This window comes from Polyodon spathula, chromosome 1 (assembly GCF_017654505.1).
Source record: "Polyodon spathula isolate WHYD16114869_AA chromosome 1, ASM1765450v1, whole genome shotgun sequence".
In the NCBI taxonomy this organism is placed as follows: Eukaryota; Metazoa; Chordata; class Actinopteri; order Acipenseriformes; family Polyodontidae; genus Polyodon; species Polyodon spathula.
Window position 1 is genome coordinate 74,645,660 of NC_054534.1, and position 24,691 is coordinate 74,670,350.

A 24,691-nucleotide genomic window follows, 5' to 3' on the forward strand; every position below is an offset into this window, starting at 1 on the left:
GAAATTCGGGCAAACGTTTTATGTTTTCCCAAATGCCTGACCTAAGGCACAGTATGTCCTACAGCTAAGATCTGTCTTCTTAACACTTGGTGTATCACAAACTGATTCCCTTCCCTAGTTTTCCTATAGAGGAGACATCCCGACAACACATACTGTTCCTCTTTCAGGCTTCCCCTACCTGGTTACATCTCCCCCCAATCTCTACTACATTCTTACAGCAAGGCTCCAATGTACTATCCATCTTTTTGTAATTCTTCCACTGTAAGTTGTCTGGTACATCAAACTTTATAGCTACCAAAGACTCCTTAGGCATTTCTATTTCTTGGTTCTTCCCCACTGTGCCACTTAACTTCTCCCTGCATCGCTGGCTATTACTTTTACAGCTTTTAACCCTTTGTGGTCCTATTTCGGACCATGTCCGACATTACCATTTTCCCTTTCCAGTCCGATGTCGAACTCTGTCTGACATCATCAAACAAATGTAAAGCACAGGTCTCTAGTCGTTTTTTCTCCAGAAAAAGCAGAGAAAACCTTTCAGTGGCTTTCAGACTGATTGGAGCTGAATGAAGTAAAAAAAAAAAGAATATCAGAGCAATACAGATAGCCCCTGCACCAGAGATAACACGAACACAAACAAAGGAGATAGCTGCTTCCGCATCCAGCGCTCAAAGAATATCACTGACATTTGCAGAGCTTTTTGAGATGTTATAGTAATAAAATTATGACTTGGATCACATTATTTATATATAATTATTATTTATATATAGAGTTTGGTGATAAAACAAGTGATCAGGAAAGGATTTATCAGTATGCACATCTACAAAGAGGTATGTGAAAAATACAGTGAACAAGGGGTGGGGCTTGGCTGGAGATGTAGTACTGATGTGCTTTTGCCCTGCAATGCCTTTTAAACCAGTTTTACTCTGAAAAAAAAAATATTTTGAACAGTGCTTGAAAATAAATTGCACCTGACGCGCATGACAATCACTGAATAAATGGACTGCTGAGGGTTAATACCTTCCTCCAGCTCTTCACTGAAGAACAGCATGTGCTGCAAAGTCTCCCCTTCTCCTGGAAATTGTCTACCTAGACAATAAACAGACTACATGGCTTGGTCTCATGCATTAAATCTCCAAGAATCAGTATATCCTGTCCTATTAATACAGGGTACGGTAGTTCCTTTACCACACCAACCGTTACCAAGAATATCTGAACCTGTATCCCTAAATATACATCAGCTGTGGTGTAAGACTCTTCTTCCCCATGTATACACCTAATTCTGACAGTAGCCCCCTCATTAACACACTCCCTTGGAACAAACTCTTTCACCACTAAGGTCTGTGAGCTCCCCATATCTAACAAGGCCTGTAAGGATTTCCCATAAAGATTAATCTGTGATACCTGTTCAACACTATGTCCCTTTCTTCATGGTTGACTAGGCCTAGGGACATAGCTAAAGTTAGCTGGCTTAGGTTTCCTTAATGGACAATTAGGTTTAATGTGGCCTTCTTGCCCACAGTTATAACAAACCACTTGTGTCTTATCAGTTTAACAGGACCATCACCCTTCCCCAACCCCTCAGACTTTCCCTGGCCTGGCACGCTTGTCCGTTGGGTGTAGTGGTAAGCCTTTGTTCCTGTTGGTAAGTGTCCATGTTGATTTCATACTTCTTTAATATTGCCTCCTTTACTTTCTCATAATCCAGGGTCTTCTCTGAGTTCACGGCAACAAATGCACCATGGGTCTTGCCAGTAAGTAAAGGCACCAGCCGTATGGCCCAGTTTGCTTTCTTCCATGCATAAGCCATTCAAAGGTAGTTAGATATTGTTCAATATCATCTGACTCCTCCAAGTAACCAACTATTTCTGCTTCTATTTTTTTCCCAGTCAGACTTCAACCTGGTGCACCACCCCTTCAAAACCACAGATAAGTACATTTTTCTTTCCTTTTGGTTATCATTAGTTTGTAACAAAACATTTACTTGCAGTCAATTACATTTTACATAAACAGTGTTGTTGTTATTGCTCTGTTCTTGATAGTAATAGTAAAAAGTCCCGTTGTAATCTCGACTTCATTTCAAGCAAGGCTTCAGATTATTTAATTATTTCTATAGGGGATGAGCTTGCACCATCACAACATGCTTTATCATATTCGTTATTCTTTAAAAAGGCTTACCTATTCTTGTCTATTCTTACCTCATGCTCTCACTATACTTTATTACACTTTGCTCTTACTATGGGAAACTTGTATATGGGTCAACAGTTAAAAGTGTGAATGGAAAAGTGATAAATACCTGTGCCTATTTAAAGACAAAGTACTAAATCAGCAGGGAATTACGTGCCTTCAGTTCCTCAAGACAGGTAACTTTTTGAAGAATGACTACAAGAGCCATATATTATTTTCATTAATTTCTGTGACATAATTTATTTTATCACCTTCCACGTTCTGCTAATGCAGCATTTGTTTTTAGGCTATGTGTTCTGGTCCCTGAGCCCTACTCTTTTTAAAACATGTGCATGTAGTGATGTCAAACTAAACCCATGATGCAGAGCTACAAGAATAGAGTTATATAAATATACATATTGCAGTACTGTATGGATATTCGTTGATTAAAAAAAAAAATAGTTATTTGATCTATGTTAATAATAATAATAATAATAATAAATAATAATAATAATAATAATAATAATAATAATAATAATAATAATAATGTGTTAAATGACAGACAGATATTTGAATATGTACACTGTATGTTGTGTTCCTTGTTACTGTGAAATGCATCTTTGTGTAAAGGATAGTTTAGAGTTTGGGATCAAAAAGTTGGGTCCAACATTTCAAAATGTACTGATTTTCAAATCCTAATTTTGCTTGCTTTCCTTGGCAGTCACTAGTCCAGCTTAATTCCTTTCCGAGACTCTGCTAAAGCATCTATCAATTCATTGTGCCAAGTGAGCCCAAGCAGTGAAGCTTTAAAATTGACAGTGACATTTGTGCCTTGAGGACTGCGATATGATCAATTTGATCCCCCACTGTCTATTTTCCACAATGGCCTTTGGAACTGGAAGGCTTTGATACAGTTTCCATTTCCAAGTGATGTTAATGCACAAACATTGGTTTTGGCTCACATAAGAACATAAGAAATTTCAGAATGAGGAAATGCCATTTGGCCCACCTATGCTCACTTGCTTTTGTGCCAATGTGGTCCATCAGCACTCAGGACAGGAAAAACAAACTCCACCTAACCAGGTTAGTAGGGTAAATGAAACATCTGGGAATCCGTGGCTAGACTGACCACTCTTCCTCCAGGTGGCTAGCTGAAGGTCTTAGTGTGGTCACAGAGAGGGTTATACAGTGTTGTTCATGACAGCATCCAGTCTTTTCTTGAAGGATCCAATAGTGCCTGCTTCAACAACTCTGTCCAGCAGCCTGTTTCAGTGGTTCACCACTATTTCTGTGAAAAAGCTCCTTCTCCCCTTTTCTGAATATGCCCTTCTTCAGCTTCCACCCGTGGCCCCTGGTTCTATTCTCTGTGACCTGTGAAAAATCATTCTCAGCAGTTACTTTGTTAAACCCCTTGACAATTTTGAATACCTCTATTAAGTCTCCTCTGACTCTCCTTTCTAGACTATATAGATTCAGCTCTTTCAGTCTATCTTCATGTGACATGCCTCTTAATCCTAGAATTAATCATGTTTGCTCTCCTTTTGTACTCTGTCCAATGCTTCCATGTCTTTCTTATGATATGGGGACCAGATCTGTATGCATTATTCTAGTTGTGGTTGTACCAGAGCATTATATCATTTTAGTATAACTTAATATAACTCTAGATTTGAATTCAACTGCCTTGGCTATTTAACCTAACATATATGCCTTTTTTATAGCTTCTCCTATAATTTGGCTTAAGAGATCTATCCAAGTCTCTTTCGTACATAGCTTCCTCTATTTCATTGCTATTTATGTTGTACTTGCCTCTAATGTATTTGCACCCTGTATGTGCAAGACTTTGCAGTTATTCACATTAAATTTCATCTGCATGTGTCAGCCCAAGCTTCAATCTTGTCAAAATCTCCTTGTATTATTAAAGTTGCTGATTTGCATAGTTAGCTGATTATGTATTGGTCCAAATCAGTTATATAGATTAAGAATAACAATGAATGTTTAGAATGGTAGTTGCCATTCCAGAAATACATTTATGGCATTGCTGCAAGGAATTTTTCAAAGGCTCAACCCTGTGATGGCTAACATTGTAATTAAAGCAGAGTCTTCTTTAAATCGTTAAGTGGCACGGTGAGTTACCTGATGCTTTTTAATCTGGTTATTTAAAAGTTCACGTTATCAGTTCTGAACCAGACAGACAACACGCCTTTCCTCCAGGTCACCATTGTTTTTATCTCTGTGGCAGAGCAAAGCTCTGCCCTTTTTAAATTGGCAGGGATGGGGTTAACTTCCCCCACCTGCCTGGGTTTATTATGTTCAGGTGGCTGGGGTTGATTAGTTGATTAGGTTAATTAACGATCAATCAGCGCCCAGCCACCTGACATAAAAGGAGGCCTCTGCTTCTCATTTAGGAGAGGGAGCTGAGGAAGCAGTTTGTTTGTTTGTTTGTTTGTTTGTTTGTTTGTTTGTTTGTTTGTATGTATGTATGTATGTATGTATGTATGTATGTTTGTATCCAGTGAAGGCATTTTTGTTCTTTTTGCTTTTGTTTTTGTATTGCTTTATTTGTGTTTAAATCCCTTTATTTTGGCCCTTGTGCCCTTTCATTTTTGCATTTATTTATAATAAAATAGTTATTTTTTTGAAGTACAAACTGTCTCTGGGCCTCTATCTACTCGCCAGCCTGCCACAATCTGTTTTTTACGCAGTAAGATGTATTAGTGCTGCTTACTGGAATAAAACGGCAGTAGGCTAAATTACTGGAGAATGGAAATGGATATTGAATCTTGTGTTTTTAAACAATTGTAAATCAGTGTAGTGTGCAAGGTGTATTTGTATTTGGACTAGTTTAAATTATAATTATAAAATACCTTGTATAAATTCAAGTCATGTAGAACCCAACCTCTATCGGAATAATCAGACTATAAAGGAACAGTTTTATTAGAAATAAAACGAAATAAAGGAAAGAGTAAAGGTGTAACAATTAAACTAAAATAATACAGAAAGGAAGAATTAACTAAACTAAAAAGTACAGAAAATGTTTGAGCAATGACACCCTACTCCTGCTGGTTGATTAGCGATCCAATGCAATCTATGGGAGATTCCCTTAAAGGCTACAACTGCATTCCTGACAGCTATTTAAGATGAAGGTTAGTCTTAACAGGGGTATCATTAGTAAAACAAATATTCACTTTCATTAATATCTGATAATCAAAGTATGGTTAAATCAGTCTCATATTTACAGTATAGTTTTGGTTCAGAAGGCAATTCTCACTCTTGTGAGATAAAGACACTCTTTGTGTCCAGTCAACTTATCGAGAATTATCTATTATCAAGACAGCTAAATTTGGATTCTAGCCTTAAACGCAGAATGCTAATTGCCTTGTAAAACCCACACCAATTTGTATAAATCACATACAAACAATTACTATAGTGTTCATTAACTTCAAAACATGAATTGAAAGCAATAATACATTTCTTACATTATGCCTAAAACAAAACGTTAATTTTCATTTAAGGTCTGTTTATTCTCGAGTTCATAAGAGGATTAAAACACTACTCATTGAATAATTAATGGACGTGCGCTGCCTCCTTCAGCTGTTCCTTGTCTTCAATAATACAGACGCTTGAAGGCTCTCCTGCTGGCAAGGACAGGTCCAGGTTCCAGGGTCTGCCTTCCTCGTGTTTCGTCTCCACTTCAGGGTACGAAAGAAATGTCTTTGCAAAGAACACGAGTCATTAACTATTTAGGTATTCCACTGAAACAGCAATTCCTACACCAATATGTACGCTCTTCGTCTGGTTATGTCTGGGATATTTCACCACAATGCTCTGGCACTGCCAGCACAATAAATTGAACATAATTCAATTTATGTCGACTTCAAATGTTCATCCAGCTCTTTCTCCAGTGATCAATCAGGGCTAAGTTAGAGATTTGATTACAAGTAGTTAGGATTTTAGACATCTTACGCAGCGGAGTCCCACACCAAGACAAACACTAGAATAGTTATCTTGGTACGTGTTCCAGCTGGTCGCCAGCTGGATCTCCAGATTGCCACAGTTCAAACACTGGTTTGTGTATCAGAACCTTGGATTTCGTGTCGGAAGCTCTGCTTGAATGTTGCGCTCATGATTTAGTAATCTTCTCTTTACCTCTGTGATTGGATAGTTTGGTTATTTTGGGCGGTGCCTGAGTCCACGTGGAGGGTTTACCATTGGTTAGTCTTCTTGTTCTCAGTTGGTCCGTTATTTTGCCTCATGTCAGCTGGATTTATGAGATGGACTGTTTTCTGTTCCGGTGTCAAAGCACTCAGAACTGTCTGGCTTGCGGCACCAAAAGTCATTCAGTGATCGTGAAGATAAGCCATGTGTCCTATTTAGTTTACGACTTTTTGAAAGCATTCTTTATCAGTAGGGGAGTTTGTGACCAGAAACCAAGTAGACACAGAGAATGGCTTAAAATGCCCCTCTGTATATTTCAATTATGTTACTTTCATACACAAAATGATATTATAACCCACTCTGACTATACATCAGGTAACAATTTATTTTACACTTCAGATGCAAATACTGTAATTGTAGTATGATATGGATGCATGCTCGCTAGTTGATTGACAGGGGACAGAGAGAAGGTTGGGCTTGACACGCCCCGCAGGTGTGCAGGTTTATTTACATGTACAGATTAATACCACGTGACGCTGCCATCAGTGGTAGCTCACGGGGGACAAAAGTCAAAACAAACTGTATCAGGGAGAGATCTGTGCTGACTCTGCTGGCGTGTTCACGGGCTCCAACAACCGCCTGTGAGTCATGGCAGTGACACGGGGAGGTGGAAAAGTGGGTGTGTGGACTTTCCCCCTCTCTGAATGGCTGAGAGGCGCGTCTTGGGAGATTGTTAGCCCTAGAAATTAACGCTCCGTTTTTTCCTTAGGTCTGCCCACTTAGACGCAACGAGAGTGCGGAAGCTCTGATCCAGGACCGGGAATCAGGCGAAACAAAAAGTTGCATAGCGAGACAGAGAGAGCGGGGAACCCTTGGGCAGACCCCGGTGTATTGTGACAGAACAGGCTAGTTAGCCTACAGAGTAGGACGGTGATCCGGGTCGTGCGGGTAGCGACGACCGGGATAATGCTGCCGAGTGCAGCACCTTTTATTTGCAGTTTTATTACTGTTTTATTTTCCATTGTTCTTTTCACCTTCTGTTTTCATTAGTATTTCTTTGAGCATCTGCGAGTGCACTTGCTGTTCACGTACCAGCTGTGGTATTTCTGTGGTGCTGTCTATCATCGTTGATAGGCAGCCCATGGTCAACAGTGCCCTCTGCCGGAAAAAGCAAGAACTGTTTGCAAATAAAACTGGGCACCTGTGTGGTGTTTTCAAGTACACCTGTCTGTCTCCTAGTCAGTGAATTACCCACACCCCTTCCACAAAACACTGTACAAAAACTATCAAAATAAAGGTGCAGTGAAAACATCTCACGCTACTCTGCTAATAAAATGGAGGTCCCACTTCCACACCTGTCTGCTATATGTGCCATCGTGCAGTTCACCCAACCCCAACCTCGGATTATACATCGCCGTTAGAGGTGGTCGCCTCGTTTCCTGAACCCAGTCGTTCAGCAGCACAGATGGACCAATGCTTCAGCAGGAGCAGCGCTCTGACCACTATGGCTTACAGCAGACCCGGTCTGTATAATTGGGACTGTTTTATTCCTGGAGCTCTACTGCACCATGCCCACCTGCTGATTAAGAGCTAGCAGCTGGTAAACACACACACGCTGCTCGTTCCCGCAACTAAACACAGCAGGCAGCCTGCTACACACAGAGCGTCAGGTACAATAAACAATCATATAAGCCCCTCCTTATGTGCATGGCCCCAGCCCTGCTACAGCGACAAACCTAATTGGTATTGGTCTTTAACCGTTTTTTGGGGCATTAAAATAAATATGGTACAATACAGATTGAGTCAGTTTGAGGTATAGTCGGCCCACTTGCCTTGCAGAGTGCTGCCTGTTAATAACTCACAGCCAGCCCATACGTTGTAATGTTTGGTTCAGATTAATAAACATTTTCTGGCCCTCTTCAGGTCCCTTTTACAAAACAAAGTGCAAGATATAAACATAATTATGCTTTCCTCTTTGTTCTTTATGTTTATGTGGTAGCAAAAACTTTATCTTGTTTTTATTAAATACAATTTTAAATTAAAATTATTTATTTAAAAGAAAGAAAGACCATGCACAGTCCATCAAGCCTGGGGGTCTGCAACACAAAGCCAGGCATATACTCTATTACCATCTTTAATTTATTCATAATGGCTGACTAACCACATATTTTAAACCTGCATAGCAGACAAGTAATTCACAAAAAGATGCAACTATTGAAGGCCACCGATAAAAAGAGCTCACATTTTTTAGTTTTCACAACCGGTCTGTCCCAAATTGTGCATTGTGACTACATTAGCATTTTCCAAAGCTGTAATATTTACAACATTTCGTTGCTCCACTTCAAAGCTGTTATGGTGAATTTATTTAACTATCATGACCAGCTTCACTTCACCGGTTGTTCTTCACTACCTGTGTGTGACCCTGGCTGTAAGACGGATATCGTCTATCACAAAGGTTTGGTATGCCCTGATTTTAAAACATTAAAGATAACAATTCTCTTAGGTAAGTGTGCTCAGGATTAATAGATTTTATAAATGCTGAGCAAGTCCATTTCAAGAGAATTCCTGAAAGACCTTGCAACTTATTAAAATTCAAACAGCTTTGAAAGTGCCAGACGGTGTATACATGAAAGTTAATGTCAAGCTATGTTATTATTCAAACCAAACAAAAAGATTAGCAAACAGGCTTTTTAACATACTGCTGTATTACCTAGATATACTATTAGTGGCCCCATTACAAACTTTACATGTTGTGGAATCAAACTCTTTGTGTTACAAAACGACAGTACATAACACACTAGGTATTTGCCAAAGCATTTGTCTACTTGACTTTGAATATACTATTACACAAAACTAATGAGAAACATATTATTGTGGACTGTAAAAAATAATATGTTTTACATGGGAAATTCTGTATAATTTACTGTATTTCTGTGTGTATGGCTGTGACAGAGATCGAATGACGTTTGGTGTTAGATCTCCATCCTGACCTGTGAGGGCACTAGAAATATGGAACAGAGTAACCTCAAGCTAATGGCAATACAATTTATTCCGTAGATAGGTGGAAGTCGGCCATTTAGGAAAGGGGCGGAGCTATGGCACCCAAGCTCACTGACCCGGACGGTAGATGATTGGAGGAGTGGATGCACTCGTTAACATAGGGGTCATCAGTGAGGGTATAAATAGGGGGACGTAGGTTCAGTGATCTGTTCCTTTGCATATGGTTCATTCAAAACAACCTAGAAGGAGCCCGTAAGTGTTCTGCTTCGTCTGTGTAATAACACTGTTTGTCTTGTGTCGTTTTCTCACCAAGAATACTAAGCACGATCCGGAGCTGCAGCCGCAGACCAGCGTAAACCCCGACATCACAGCTCACCTTTCCACTTGCACCGCTAGCACTAAAATCACGCACTGTCAGAACTGTGCCTGTGTTTGTGTTTTGTGTGGGTGAACGAATCGGACTTTGGGTTACGGGTCAAACTTGTGGGATTATAAACAGGAGTGATGCATGCCGCTGTACCACTTCCATCATTATTATTGTTTGCAGGTTTTGCTATAAGGACATTACAATCATTAATAAACACCCTTGCACCTGTAAATCATTCGTCTCTGTCATTAATCCGCTCTGCACTGCACTCACCTGCACTCATTCATCACTTTGCCACAATGGCATTGTGAGATAACACCCACTTCCTTTTCCTGCCTTTCCACCGTTATTCTCCAGCAGCTGTTGTTTGTAAGCGTTCGATCAGTGGTAAAATATCACTAAACAGCCACTAAAAATATTTTATTGTAGTTGTTATTTTCAGCTAACTGTTTCTGAATAGCATTTTTTTTTTAATTTACATTTGGCAACAGGTCTAGTAATTGAGTATTTTAACTTGACATTCAAGCATGCTAAAATATCAGGTGAAAGCAAAAAAACATGTTTTAAATAGGGTCGAAAACATTCAGGATATGGTAATGGTATATTAAAAAGCAAAAATAAAAAAAGTTAACATGGAGATACCGTTCAAATCTTTCGTGTAGGCTACTTCAAGCCGTTTTTGGTAGCATGTTTTTGCATTGGCCTTATTCATGCGACTAGATTGTTTTTAGCAGTTCCTTGTTTATCAAGGTTTTCCATAATGATAGACTGCCTTCCAAGCACCCTGTGCATTATTGCCCTTGGTAACTACATTAAATATACAGTATTTGACCTACATATTTTAAAATGTTGCCTTTTCTCCTTATTTTTTTAATGAATTATATTTTTCAGTTGAGGTTCTACTCACTTCATGGTTGCCATTGATCAGATAGTCCTAAAAATAACCACCTGCATTCACTGTTGACAGCTCTGAACTATATAATGCATCCCTTGCACTAAAATGTATGCAAAGGTAAGATGTACATTACTTTAAAAGATTACGCATGGATATTGCAGGTTTTTGGTATTCTTGTTTCACTGTACCCTTGTTTCGTGTCTTAAGTGGGGGATTCCTATGTGGAGACAGATATATGTGGAGAAGCCATACGTAAATCATACTTGCATTTTTAATCTGCTTATCCATTTGCTATGGACATTTTTTTTTTTTTAACTAGTTCTGGTTGGTTTAGAATGAAAGTCATGGTGAGTCCGTACGTATGTTCTGTGTTGGGCATGTTACTGAAAAAAGTAATTTATTACTTGTTTCTTCAGAAAAAAATAATATAATGGCCTTACCTATTAATAAAAAAAAAAGTAGCGAATTATATTACTCGGTATAGTTCTTTCTCTTGTCTTGTTCGACGAAACAGTTGTTGTGACTATTGTTTCCTGTTTAACTGTATGTCTGGTAATTAAAATGTTTGTAGTACAACAAACAAACAAATTAATAATTGACTGGATATAGCAAATAGAACATTATAATCATTACAATACATACAAGTCATAAGGAGTAAAAATAATAAAAACTTGAGTTTTTGATATATATATATATATATATATATATATATATATATATATATATATAAATATATTTGTAACAATTTTGCGTTAGATCAATTACCATCAAAAACCAATGCATAAGTAGATTTTCTAGGCCTGTTTTGAGGGGCCTAAAAAAGAGAGAGCAACTAATACACCAGTGTGTCTATTAAACTACTGTACCAGTGCAACAAACAATAATATACTCAAGGGGTTACTACAGCCACGGCTACGCCTCACACAAACTTAACTGTCGACAACCTGATGATTTTTTTCAGGATCTACGTCTATGGCATTCAGGTCACGTTGCTAGGTAGAAACACAAAACCATTGTTCAATTTAAAAGTTTTAATTAGTTAACTCAATATTATTAGTCATTTTCAATTTTAAACGCAAGCTTTCAGACTCTAGATTGTCCTCCTCTCGACCCAGACGTATGTACGTGAAGTAAACTTATGAAGTTTTACGTTCACTGTAACTGCACTGCAATCAAATTATAATGCAGGTGTGTAACAGCCACTCCTATACTGAGAGGGGGTCATACCAGGGTTCTCTCCTCTTACTGCTTATACAACCAAGCAGGATACTGTAAGCTACAGCCACAACCTTTTGCCAGGGTGGTCTGGCTAGGCAAGAAGTGGAGGGATTGTAAGTCAAACTCACAGAAACAGATTTTCATACAAAACATAGAATCTTTGCTTTATATATACTGTATATGTGTGTGTGTGTGTGTGTATATATATAATGTGGTATATATGTATATAGATATATATATATATATATGAGATATATATATATATATATTATAACAATGTTCCAAGTTACAATGTTACAGAAGTTAATTACAGCAGGCAATGTAATAGTCGTCGACAGAACTGGATTTCACCTCTAGTACCACACAGCTCCAAAGTACAAAAAAAATAAATAGTGCAAAACCATATAAATAAAAAACCACACCATGCAAACGGTAAGGTAAAAAAAAAAAAAAAAAAAACACACACACAAGGTAAATCCCTGCCTGGCACAATCCCTGTCTACTACTAAATCTGCCTACTTCTCTATCTCTACCATGACCTTGAGCGTAATTGCTGCAAAAAAAAGAGAAATTCGCTACAAAAATAAAAATTGGAACATGTTCAATTTTTGGACAAAAAGACGCTGTAATCGTACCCTGTCCTGCTAAAAAAAATGGGATATAATCTGGAGGCTATATGGGTCGGGTACAACTGCTGCATGGCTATTGCTCCGGAGAAGAAGAGAAAGATTCACCCTAACGAGCAACGGGAAACCCTGGGGCAGTACCAGCATCTTCTGCAAGAGCGGAAATATACTGTAAATATTTATATAATCTCAAATTGTATTACTGGTAACAAATCATCTCAACAATGTTATTGGCAACAAAAACAAAGTACAGACAGGACTACCAGATGCAATCATTTCGATGCATCCAGATTCTTTTTTATTTTATTTTTTTTAATAAACAATACAGTAAACACAGGTAGATGGTACTGTCAATGCAGCTGTAATGTCAGACAGCACAGACAGTCTTTACATTATTGGGGGAAAAAATACATGTATACTAACATATATGATTGACATAAAACCATTTTAGACAGTTTAATTTGCTGTAAATACAATATCAATACATGTGTATGCTACTGGATATTAATTAAATATGTGATTTTGTTTTATAGTTCAGTCTGTATTTAATTAGAAATAACCCATGACAGGGTGTGCGGTAAGACAATTCTTACCACATGCCCTGGGTGCGTTGTGAGGCATGAGGTCACAGGCTGAGTGTTTTCAACCGCCCAGGAAGTGCGGTAAGAATTGTCTTACTGCACCCCCTGTCATGGGTTATTTTGCTTAAAATTGGCTACATTTTCTTTTTAAAATAATTACACAAGCTGGCTTTTTTAAGGACAAAAATAAGAAATATATTATGTATCCTTCCACTGAGAAAAAATAGTCCCTGAAGACTGTTTGATTGTAACGTATATGCTGTACTTTTTTATTTGCCATAAAGATTACATTGAACATTGCCATTTACAGTAAAGTTTTTCAAGATTAAATGACATTTGTGAATTGAAAGCAGACTGATTTCGAACTTCTGAGGGAGGATTCAAAGAACAACCAAACACTGCACTGCATTGGCCCTCGAGGGAGGGGCTTCCGAGTTTTTTTTTTTATTGGTAAGAAATTACCCTATTCAGGCTTTGCAGTATTCAGGAGAAGCTGACCAATAATTTCTGAGGCTGTTTTCACACCGATGCCAGTAACCGGCAATATTTCCCTAGATTGTAAACCAGCATTAGATGATGTGGACTAAACGACTGCTGTGTCAGTTTGCACAGTGCCGCAGTTCTTCCTGTCCGCAGCGAGCACAATAGAATTCTATGCCGAATCCAACTTTGTTTAAAAGCCCAGTGCTTGTGTCAGCAGAGAACAGGAGAGATTTTAATGTTGTTTTAAATATGTTTGTGAAATTGGAGGGTAGTGGTGAGATGTACCTGTTGTGTCGAGTTTAAACATTGCATACTCGCTAGTCAGTTTTATAAGGCGCTATTTAGTTTAATAAGTAAATGCCACTGCTGCATATACAGTATATTACATGCTGAATGAGACTTGCGTGGTGATGGCTTTTGAATAGTGTTACTGCTACTGTTTGCCTGAGTTTTCTTTGTTCTGTTCTCTGACTACATAAATACCACAATATATTTGTCAATTTTTCTGTAATTCTTAGTAACAGAGATGAAAAAAAAAACAGTTTGAGTGATTTAAATGTTTCAGTTGTATGTTGACATTGTTACCTACAGAAACACCGTTTAGATAATTGTTACTATTAAGGCGTAGTAATATTAATAGATCAAGTACGCAAGTTGGTCTATGATGTCATAGCCGTGTGATAAGACAATTGCCGCACATTCATGTGATCTTGTTTAGCCAATCACAGTGCTTAATTTATCCAAGCCATTTTATAATGGGCCGCAATATCTCATGGCATGCACTTTATAGAAGCTACACCTGGACATTTAATGAAAACCTGTAGTCAAAAGTGTGTTTATTTGAACATACCAATAGTGCTTACTTTCCGATTTCCTCATAATTTCTGTTTGTATTCTTTATTGAGACATTTCTTGTGCTGCTTATCATAAACAACAAGATATTCTGCACTGCTATAATCAGACATTTTCCCCCATCTTGCCTGTGATATTTGACGTGCAAGTCTGAATAGAGAAATAGCAGCGAAACGTTAGGTGTAAAAAACTCAGTGAATAAATGTTAGTTTGACTAGCTCTTTCCTCTGCTACTTGATCTTGTCTTAAGCTGTGTCTTGGCATGTACTGCATCTGCCACACACCTCTCAATACCCCTTGTCTGCTCTTCCTCACCAGCTTTTGCTCTACCTCTCAGCTTTTTAACTCAATTGTCTAGGTAATTCATGGTTAAATTCGTTTTAATATAAGCATTTTCCAGATATTTAATTCAGACTCTTGTCTGTGTGTCATGCTGTGGGGAATGGGTTGTTACTTCAGAGCTGATTCGATAAGGCACAAGCCACAAACTGTGTTAACTCTTTGAAGCTCTCCTTCTAAAATGCTATCTGATTGTCAAATCTCCTAAGGTGTCATATAACTTCCCAAGTAAGCTATAGTGCTGATGTAGTTGTTTCATTATTGTGTTAAAAGTTAGTTAAAATACTTTAAGAATCATTTTTTATTAAAAAAAAAATTAACAGTTATTTTAAGTAAGTTTCCCAATAAATCTAAAGTGTTTGTTGTGTTTTAAATTAATATTATAAACTAATAACTATTTTTGAATATTATCCTTTGTATTATAACGTGTGTTATACTCTTGTAATCATAATTTTGTATAGAGAATGAAACTGAAATTCATATGCTTCAACTAATGTAACTAAAGTTATATTGAATAGGGGGTTAAATGATAAATGTAAAATCCTAAAAAGATAACAAAATAGGTGGATACATTTCATTTCTAACACACCCTTTTTGTGTGACACGCAACTGTCTGTCAAATACTGTGAACCAATGGAAGGACCTACAAGGATTTGTTTACAGTACAAAACTCAAAACAAGGATTTTCACTCTCTTCTCTCTGGATGCTCTGGATTAACTCTTTCTTCAAAACATATCATTGCTCTTGCTCTCAACTCACCAAACTCTGAAGCTCTTCAATGAAGATGCAATGCTGTAATCTCCAAAGCTGTCCTGAAGAAAATAGGCTCCCTCCAGAATGACGAAAGCTTTTGCCTACAGCCTTCACAGAGATACTGCACTGTGATGCTGCCCATCTAACTTCTAAAGAGAGGACGACCTTGTTATGAATACTTTGTTTAAACATTGCACCAACAGAATAAGTATCAAACTTATATTGTGTGTTTACAAGTAACTGAACTGAAGCCATGATATTGAGATCATCACAATATGTAATGTGTGTCTATTCAACTAGATGCTGGAACATTGTTCACGTGTACTTAGCCACGTAGAAGCTGGTGCATGTATAGCCTATGTAATGTGTGACACAACCAAACAATGTATGATGAACGTTAGGTTATTACCATAACCCTGGTTCCCTGAAAAGAATGACAATCATTACCGAATGGGAAGAGCCCTCTCTGACCGTCAATCACTGAGCATATATAAAAAAAGCTGCCCTATCAGGGCCCTGCTGTGATGAGGAAGTCCCTTCTACCTTCTGTTGAAGAGGGTCATCCTCACAGTAGCATATCGTCATTTTCTTTTGATATCGGAGGTCAGCTGGGGACACGACCTCAAAGGGTAATGGTTGTCATTATTTTCAAGGAACCAGGGTTATGGTAATAACCTAACGTTCCTGTTCAAGTGGAATGACAACCAGTACCAAATAGGAAGCTGTACCAAAGCTGTCATGGCTCCAGATTACCAACAGTACAGCCTCACGGCGATAGCCTCAGAGCTCTCATGACGCCTAAGGGCATGCCGCCTGCAACACCCTAGAGCCCAGAGAGGGCCTCGCTCTGTTTGCAACATCAATGCGGTAAAAACATGCAAATGTCTGACTACCTGTCCATGTAGCAGCATTGCAAAGCTCATCCAAGGAGGCGCCATGCAAGAGAGCCGACAAAGTCGCTTGGCCCTGGGAGAATGGGCCGTAATATCCCACTACAAGGGGTAGTCCGTCTGTTCATACGCCAAGCGTATAGCATCTGCCACCCAGTGCTCTAGACTTTGCTTCGATAGGGTCTGATCTCTAGAGTGGGACCCATAGCAGACAAACAGCTGGTTGAACTGTCTCCAAGACAACGCCAGGAAGTGTGCCCCAGGGGACACAGGTCAATATAATCGTGGTACAGATATTTTTGCCAGGTATACCTTCAGAGTGGACACAGATTTTCCCTCATCAAACAGGTCTTGTAAGAATGTTAGTATTGTCTCAATAGGGCAGGTCACCAGATCATGACCCTCAGCAATGTACCAGTCTTGGAAAACTTTCAATTTATATGAATACCTGGCTCTAGTGCTTGGTTCAGGAGGTCCTTTCATAGTGGGAGCTGCCACGGTTGACCCAACAACATATTGGAGAGGAGAGCAAACCAGGGGAGCCTCTGCCATCTGGGTGCAACCAACAAAACCTGTGCTCTCTCCACCCTGATCCTCTCTAGTGTCAGGGGTAATAGCGGTAGCGGAGGGAACACATACAAAAGCCCCTTTGGCCAGGGGTGAGCTAGTGTGTCTACTTCAGAATAGGTTTGAAACTTCCGTCTCTCTTGGGCACCAGGAAGTAACCGGAGTAGAAGCTGCCGAGGGCATCACTTGGGTTTACCAAGCTCACAGTTTTCTTCTGTTTAAGATTGGCGATCTCCTGTTGATGGAGAATCGCACATGCTGGTTCGACAGTGGTAAGGAGCACACCCTTGAAGGGTGGCGGGCCTAAGCGGAATTGTGGAGCGTAACCGTGTCTCATTGTCGATACTTTGCCATGGGTCGTGTCCAGTGGTCAGTCCAGTTATGAAGGGGAAGGTGGCAGCCAGAGCCCCTCAGAGGCGTTCTCCCTTGGGCTTGGGAGGGGGCATGTCTTTCTTAGGCCCCGGCCCCAGTCTCCAGCCGGAGAACCGGTTCCCCCTGGCTGGCGGTGGCCCCTTACCATTGCCTCTGCCTGCTTGCTTGCTTGGTCTGGGGTGGAGGGCGGCGTTCAGGCCCTGTTACCCCTGCAGGCTGTTAAGGCCACCTAGGGTGCTGGTGGTAGGCAGGAAGGTGAGAGAATTTTGAAGCGACCTCCGTGGCCTTGTGGGACCTCTCAAGTCTCACATCAATGGACGCTCCGAATGTCTTCCCTGGTGTAATAGGGGCATCTAACAGCGCCACCTTCTCGGTCTCCAAGACCTTGGCTTGGGTTAGCCAGATGTGTCTGTGAGCGGCTACCAGCACCGCTAGAGACCTGCCTGATGCCTGACCTAACTCCCCCATTAGGTCAGTCACTGCCCTTGTCACTGCTTGGAGCTCTCCCGCGTCTGCCTCAGTTGCCCATTCCTGCAGCCTCTCCACCAGCTGTGACTGGTACAGCACCAGTATGGCCATTGCATTTGCCTCCCGTACTGATAATGCCACCGACACATATGCTTTCTTGAGCATGGCGGTACTAGTCCTGCAGAGCTTGGAAGGGCAAGTGGGGTCTTTGTCCCCTCTGGTGAAGGTGGAAACTTGCACCAGCATCGTGACTGTGTTCCTGGATGTAGGGAACGTGCTGGGCCAGCTTCTTGGGCTCCTGCAATGTGTAGCAGGGATTCTGCCATTCTGGAGCTTGAGGGAGCGGACACCGGGTTGCCCCAAGATGCTCGAACCAGCTCCAGGAAGTCCTGGCGCAAGGGTAGAGCTTGTTGTGGGTCCGTGGCAGCAGCTGCATGCTTCATCAAGGCCAGGAACTGCTCCCTTTGCGATACATGTGAAAGGGGCGGTATGGAGCCCCCTGCTGTGGCCTGCCCAACTGAAGTGGCGTAATTGATAAGCTGAAATAAAATAGGTTAATACAGATGTGATGTGGGATGTATATCTTGATTTTACTTACTGATGATCTGTTCATTATTACTAAATCCATTCAAGTACCACTTGTTAGTTGTTTACACTGTGGCTACTGGAATTTAGATCAGTAGTGTTATACTTATATTTTGATGTATTGTGACATTGTACTTAAATTGACTTGAACCAATTATTTTTTAATTTTGAAAAATGGAATGAGCAGTCTAACTAAAAGCAAAAACAACACTCAAATTATTAATGGAATAAAATTTTGCAAGAATTTAAAAACTAAAAGGGTATTTTTCTTTGTTTATTGGTGTTGAACATATAGGAAGAAAAAAGTATTTAAACACAAAAAATGTGTTTTCCTAAAGTTTGAGCCTCAAAAAGGGGTAGCGATTTTTATGCCAGTGTGACCTGTAACATGATTTTTATGGTACTTAATGTAATGGATACACATGTATTTTGTAGATACATACTTATGCATCAATTATACTGCAATATTTTTCATATGCATGCCATTTCAGTTCTTCAAAGCGTACATTCAGTCAAACTATTTTAGTCGTTTTGTTTATAAATCTAAATAGTCCTTGTTGTATCGCATCAAAAGGAGGTTACTGAAGAGTCTGTTTCTGTACCAGTCAGAATCTCTGTTATGACTTTATTAAGGTCTGTACTCAAACCAGTTAATCCTGATTGTGTGCACACATGCAATGAAAGCTGTGTGCAAGGTTTCCATATGTTCAAGGAAAATAGCAGTTACGTGTTTAGCGACTACCGTAAGCAGTTGTTTCCGGTTTGATGGCTTGTGGTGCTCACTGATACAAAAAATACAATACAAAACAGTTCACATTTACAGTTACAAATGAACTGAAATGTTCTTTGCATTTATTTTTTGCAGAAAGTAACTAATATTATTACTCAATTGTAGAAGGGTGGAGGGCAATTCATTGACACAGACCGAAGTTTATTTGTAACGTCGCTCAGCTGCACTGATTTATTACAACCCGCAGAGGGTGCTGTTGTCCGTGGCTTGAATATCGGCAACAGTAAACAAGACCACGGTTATACCAATCCAGGTACACAGTCCAATGCAAGTGCACTCGCAGATGCTCTGGAAATAATAATCACAAAGACAAAAGGCAAAATAAAACGGGAAAATAAAACACAGCAATAAAAATACAAAAATAAAGGTGCTGCACTCTGCAGCATTCACCCCGACCACCGCTACTCATACTGCCCCGGTCTCCGTCCTATGCTCATGCGTTCCCTCACTACCGTAAACAATAACCAGGGTCTGCCCAAGTTTTTCCCTGCTTGCAAAAATAATCTTTTCTTTCTTTCTTTCTTCTTTAATTATTTATTTATTTATTTTGCTCGTTTGCCTCCGGCCGTGCTCGGTCCGGCAGCAATGCTTCCGCCTACTGGCTGGCTTGTTTCGTCTGAGAGGGGGCAGATTTGAGGGAACAAAGGGGATTGCAAAATCCACTGGTAACCTTTTTTTTTTGGACAAAAATATTGTGTCATATACATATATTATATATATATATATATATATATATATATATATATATATATATATATATATATATATATAATATTAATCTTGTATTTACTTATTTTTCTCTTAAAAACAGCATTTGTTTAATTCTTCTATTGGTATGAACTTTGTTTCAGATTTTGAATTATTCATTGTTTGCTGAACCATGGCTTTGTTTTGAATGTATTTCTCTGTTGTATAGTGCTTGAAGTGTAATAAAAGAGTAATAAAAATGGAGATGGTTTGTTTATGAACAAGGCTGCTGATAGTGGAGTGTCATGGTACAGGAACTTGTATATTACTGTGAAAAAATATTTATATGTATGAAATGCAGAATACAAGTATATTTTCTCAATATATATGTATTCCATTTACATTGTGTAACAGAATATTGTCAAATATACATTTGGTATGTATACGTATGCAACTAAAGCAACAGGCAATAATATTAATGTATATTTATGCAAAGATCAGATTTGTTTGAAATCTTCCTTTTAAAATCATGTTGGTACACAATAGCATAGGTAACATTTTATTATGTTAAAAATTAGTCATTTTGTGCAGTCATGCAGTTATTTACCTTTTGTGAAATACTGTGGATGCCCTCTTTTTGACACATTATTTATATGGAAGATCCTATTTGAACAATTAATCTAATTTTCCTTTTACTGTATGCTGTTAGATTTCAAAGCATTTGAAGACACTGTCTGTGTGCCTTGTATCAGAGTCCATCCAGCTGAAAGAAAAAGGTAGGACATTTTAGGGTTAAAGAAAAATAATCTGTAAAAAATAGAATGACTCACAAAACATAACAAAAATAATATTTCTGGATCACTAAACAGGACTAGATTTTCAAAGCCAATGACTCCAACTTTTCATTAGCATGATTTTTTCAAATAGTAGAAAAACACCCAATAAAATTACCAACCCAGAAAAAAAAAAAATTAATTTAGGGATTGGTTATTCGTCTAAGGGGGTCAAGAAGAGTTACTTCCTTGTAGTGACCCCTGGGCAACGTCTCTGACGGCAAAAAGCTCTTCAAATCGAACTTACTATCCAATGCTTCAGCAAAGCAATGTTGGGCTTAGTTAGTACTTGGATGGGAGACCACCTGAGAATACTGAGTGCTGTAGGCTGCACGTTAAGCTCATATATGAATATATATATATATATATATATATATATATATATATATATATATATATATATATATATATATATATATGTCTGTCTAAAACGGTTTACTTCTTGTTTTAGAAATGCATTCACCCCCCCCCCAGACAATAAATGCGCTGGTGACGATTTGGAGTATATAGCTTTGAGAATTTAGCCCAGTCTGTAGTGCATTGGTTCAAGGGAAAGGTGTGGATTTCTTTGCACCAGCCTTTTTACTTTTGTAGGCTTGGATTTAAATCTCAATCAGATTGCGAGTGACAATATTCTATGGTGGTGTCACAAAGACGACCGAAGTGGGCGGTGTCAGAACCAGAAAAAGGAATGAATGACAGAGAGGTGTGGTTTGGTGGAGCTGAGCGAATGTTTTGCTCAGCATTTAATAAACAGAACAGAAAATAAAAGGGTTGAACAAACAAGCAGAAACAGGGTACATTCTCCAAAATAAATAGACAAACAAAACGGACTAAACGAGACAAACAATGGACAAACAAACAAACACGGTGAGCTTCTATCTAACAATTACTTTTGTTACTATTTCTACCTCCGTGTCCTATCCCGTTCTCCACTCACCGAACACCCAACCGCGAGTATGTGAAAACGTGCATATATATATATATATATATATACTGTTGTGCTGGGATTCAATTACTAATTAATTATTCACTTGAATCCCAGCACGTGAATTAATAAGAACATAAGAACATAAGAAAGTTTACAAACGAGAGGAGGCCATTCGGCCCATCTTGCTCGTTTGGTTGTTAGTAGCTTATTGATCCCAAAATCTCATCAAGCAGCTTCTTGAAGGATCCCAGGGTGTCAGCTTCAACAACATTACTGGGGAGTTGATTCCAGACCCTCACAATTCTCTGTGTAAAAAAGTGTCTCCTATTTTCTGTTCTGAATGCCCCTTTTTCTAAACTCCATTTGTGACCCCTGGTCCTTGTTTCTTTTTTCAGGCTGAAAAAGTCCCTTGGGTCGACACTGTCAATACCTTTTAGAATTTTGAATGCTTGAATTAGGTCGCCACATAGTCTTCTTTGTTCAAGACTGAACAGATTCAATTCTTTTAGCCTGTCTGCATATGACATGCCTTTTAAGCCCGGAATAATTCTGGTCGCTCTTCTTTGCACTCTTTCTAGAGCAGCAATATCTTTTTTATAGCGAGGTGACCAGAACTGAACACAATATTCAAGATGAGGTCTTACTAGTGCATTGTACAGTTTTAACATTACTTCCCTTGATTTAAATTCAACACTTTTCACAATGTATCCGAGCATCTTGTTAGCCTTTTTTATAGCTTCCCCACATTGTCTAGATGAAGACATTTCTGAGTCAACAAAAACTCCTAGGTCTTTTTCATAGATTCCTTCTCCAATTTCAATATCTCCCATATGATATTTATAATGTACATTTTTATTTCCTGCGTGCAGTACCTTACACTTTTCTCTATTAAATGTCATTTGCCATGTGTCTGCCCAGTTCTGAATCTTGTCTAGATCATTTTGAATGACCTTTGCTGCTGCAACAGTGTTTGCCACTCCTCCTACTTTTGTGTCGTCTGCAAATTTAACAAGTTTGCTTACTATACCAGAATCTAAATCATTAATGTAGATTAGGAATAGCAGAGGACCTAATACTGATCCCTGTGGTACACCGCTGGTTACCACACTCCATTCTGAGGTTTTTCCTCTAATCAGTACTTTCTGTTTTCTACATGTTAACCACTCCCTAATCCATGTACATGTGTTTCCTTGAATCCCAACTGCGTTCAGTTTGAGAATTAATCTTTTGTGCGGGACTTTGTCAAAAGCTTTCTGGAAATCTAAATAAACCATGTCATATGCTTTGCAATTATCCATTATCGATGTTGCATCCTCAAAAAAATCAAGCAAGTTAGTTAGGCACGATCTCCCTTTCCTAAAACCATGTTGACTGTCTCCCAGTACCCTGTTACCATATAGGTAATTTTCCATTTTGGATCTTATTATAGTTTCCATAAGTTTGCATATAATAGAAGTCAGGCTTACTGGTCTGTAGTTACCTGGTTCAGTTTTGTTTCCCTTTTTGTGGATCGGTATTACGTTTGCAATTTTCCAGTCTGTCGGTACCACCCCTGTGTCAAGAGACTGCTGCATGATCTTGGTTAGCGGTTTGTAAATTACTTCTTTCATTTCTTTGAGTACTACTGGGAGGATCTCATCCGGCCCAGGGGATTTGTTTATTTTAAGAGCTCCTAGTCCCTTTAACACTTCTGCCTCAGTTATGCTAAAGTTATTTAAAACTGGATAGGAACTGGATGACATGTGGGGCATGTTGTCAGTATCTTCCTTTGTAAAAACTTGTGAAAAGTAATCATTTAATATATTTGCTATTTTTTTTCTTCATCTACGATTTTGCCATTTGTATCTCTTAAACATTTAATCTCCTCTTTGAATGTTCTCTTGCTGTTGTAATATTGGAAAAACATTTTGGAATTGGTTTTAGCTCCCTTAGCAATGTTCATTTCTATTTCTCTCTTGGCCTTTCTAACTTCCTTTTTGACTTGCGTTTGCAGTTCTGTGTACTCTTTCTGCGTACTTTCTTTTTGGTCCTTTTTTAATGCTCTGTAAAGTGCCTTTTTTCGCTGAATATTTTTTTTTAATTGATCTATTAAACCATTTTGGCAATTTAGTTTTACATTTAGATTTGTCTACTTTAGGGATGTAATTGTTTTGCGCCTCTAGTACTACATTTTTGAAGAACAACCATCCTTCTTCTGTGGGTGTTTTCTCTATTTTACTCCAATCTACTTCTGTTAGTCTCTGTTTCATACCTTCATAGTTTGCTTTTCTAAAATTGTAAACCTTAGCTTTAGTCTTTACTTTTGGGGATTTAAAAAACACTTCAAATGAGACCATGTTGTGGTCTGAGTTTGCCAGTGGTTCTCTGACCTCTGTTTTAGTTATTCTATCTTCGTTATTTGAAAAGACTAAATCAAGGCATGCCTCCCCTCTAGTGGGTGCCTTCACAAATTGTGTTAGGAAGCAGTCATTTGTCATTTCCACCATTTCTATTTCATCCTTCGTGCTACCCACCGGGTTTTCCCATTTTATTTGGGGGAAGTTGAAATCCCCCATTAGTATGGCTTCTCCTTTGCTACACACATTTCTAATGTCATTGTATAACAGATTATTGTGCTCACCGTCTGAATCTGGCGGTCTATAGCATGCTCCTATTATTATGCCTTTTGAATTTTTGTCTGTTATTCTGACCCATATTGATTCGGTTTTATTTTCTTTGTCCAGGTTTAACACCTGGGCTTCAAGACTGTTTCTTATGTATAGCGCTACCCCTCCTCCTCTTCTGTCCTGCCTGTCTTTCCTATACAGTGTATACCCACAAATATTATATTCGTCCCCATCACTCTCAGATAACCACGTTTCTGTAACACCTATCACATCATAGTTACCTGTTAGTGCAGTAGCTTCAAGTTCTAGAATTTTGTTTCTGATACTTCTAGCATTTAGATAAATACATTTAATGGTTGTCTTACCTGAGTTGTTGTTCTTGTTTTGATGCGGTCTCCCTTCTGTTTTTTTGTTGATTTCTCCCCCCTTCCTTTCTAGTTTAAATGCTTCCGAACCTGCTCGAGGATCTTTTCTCCGAGTAGACTAGTTCCCTTGTTATTTAAATGCAGTCCATCCCGTCTATACAGAT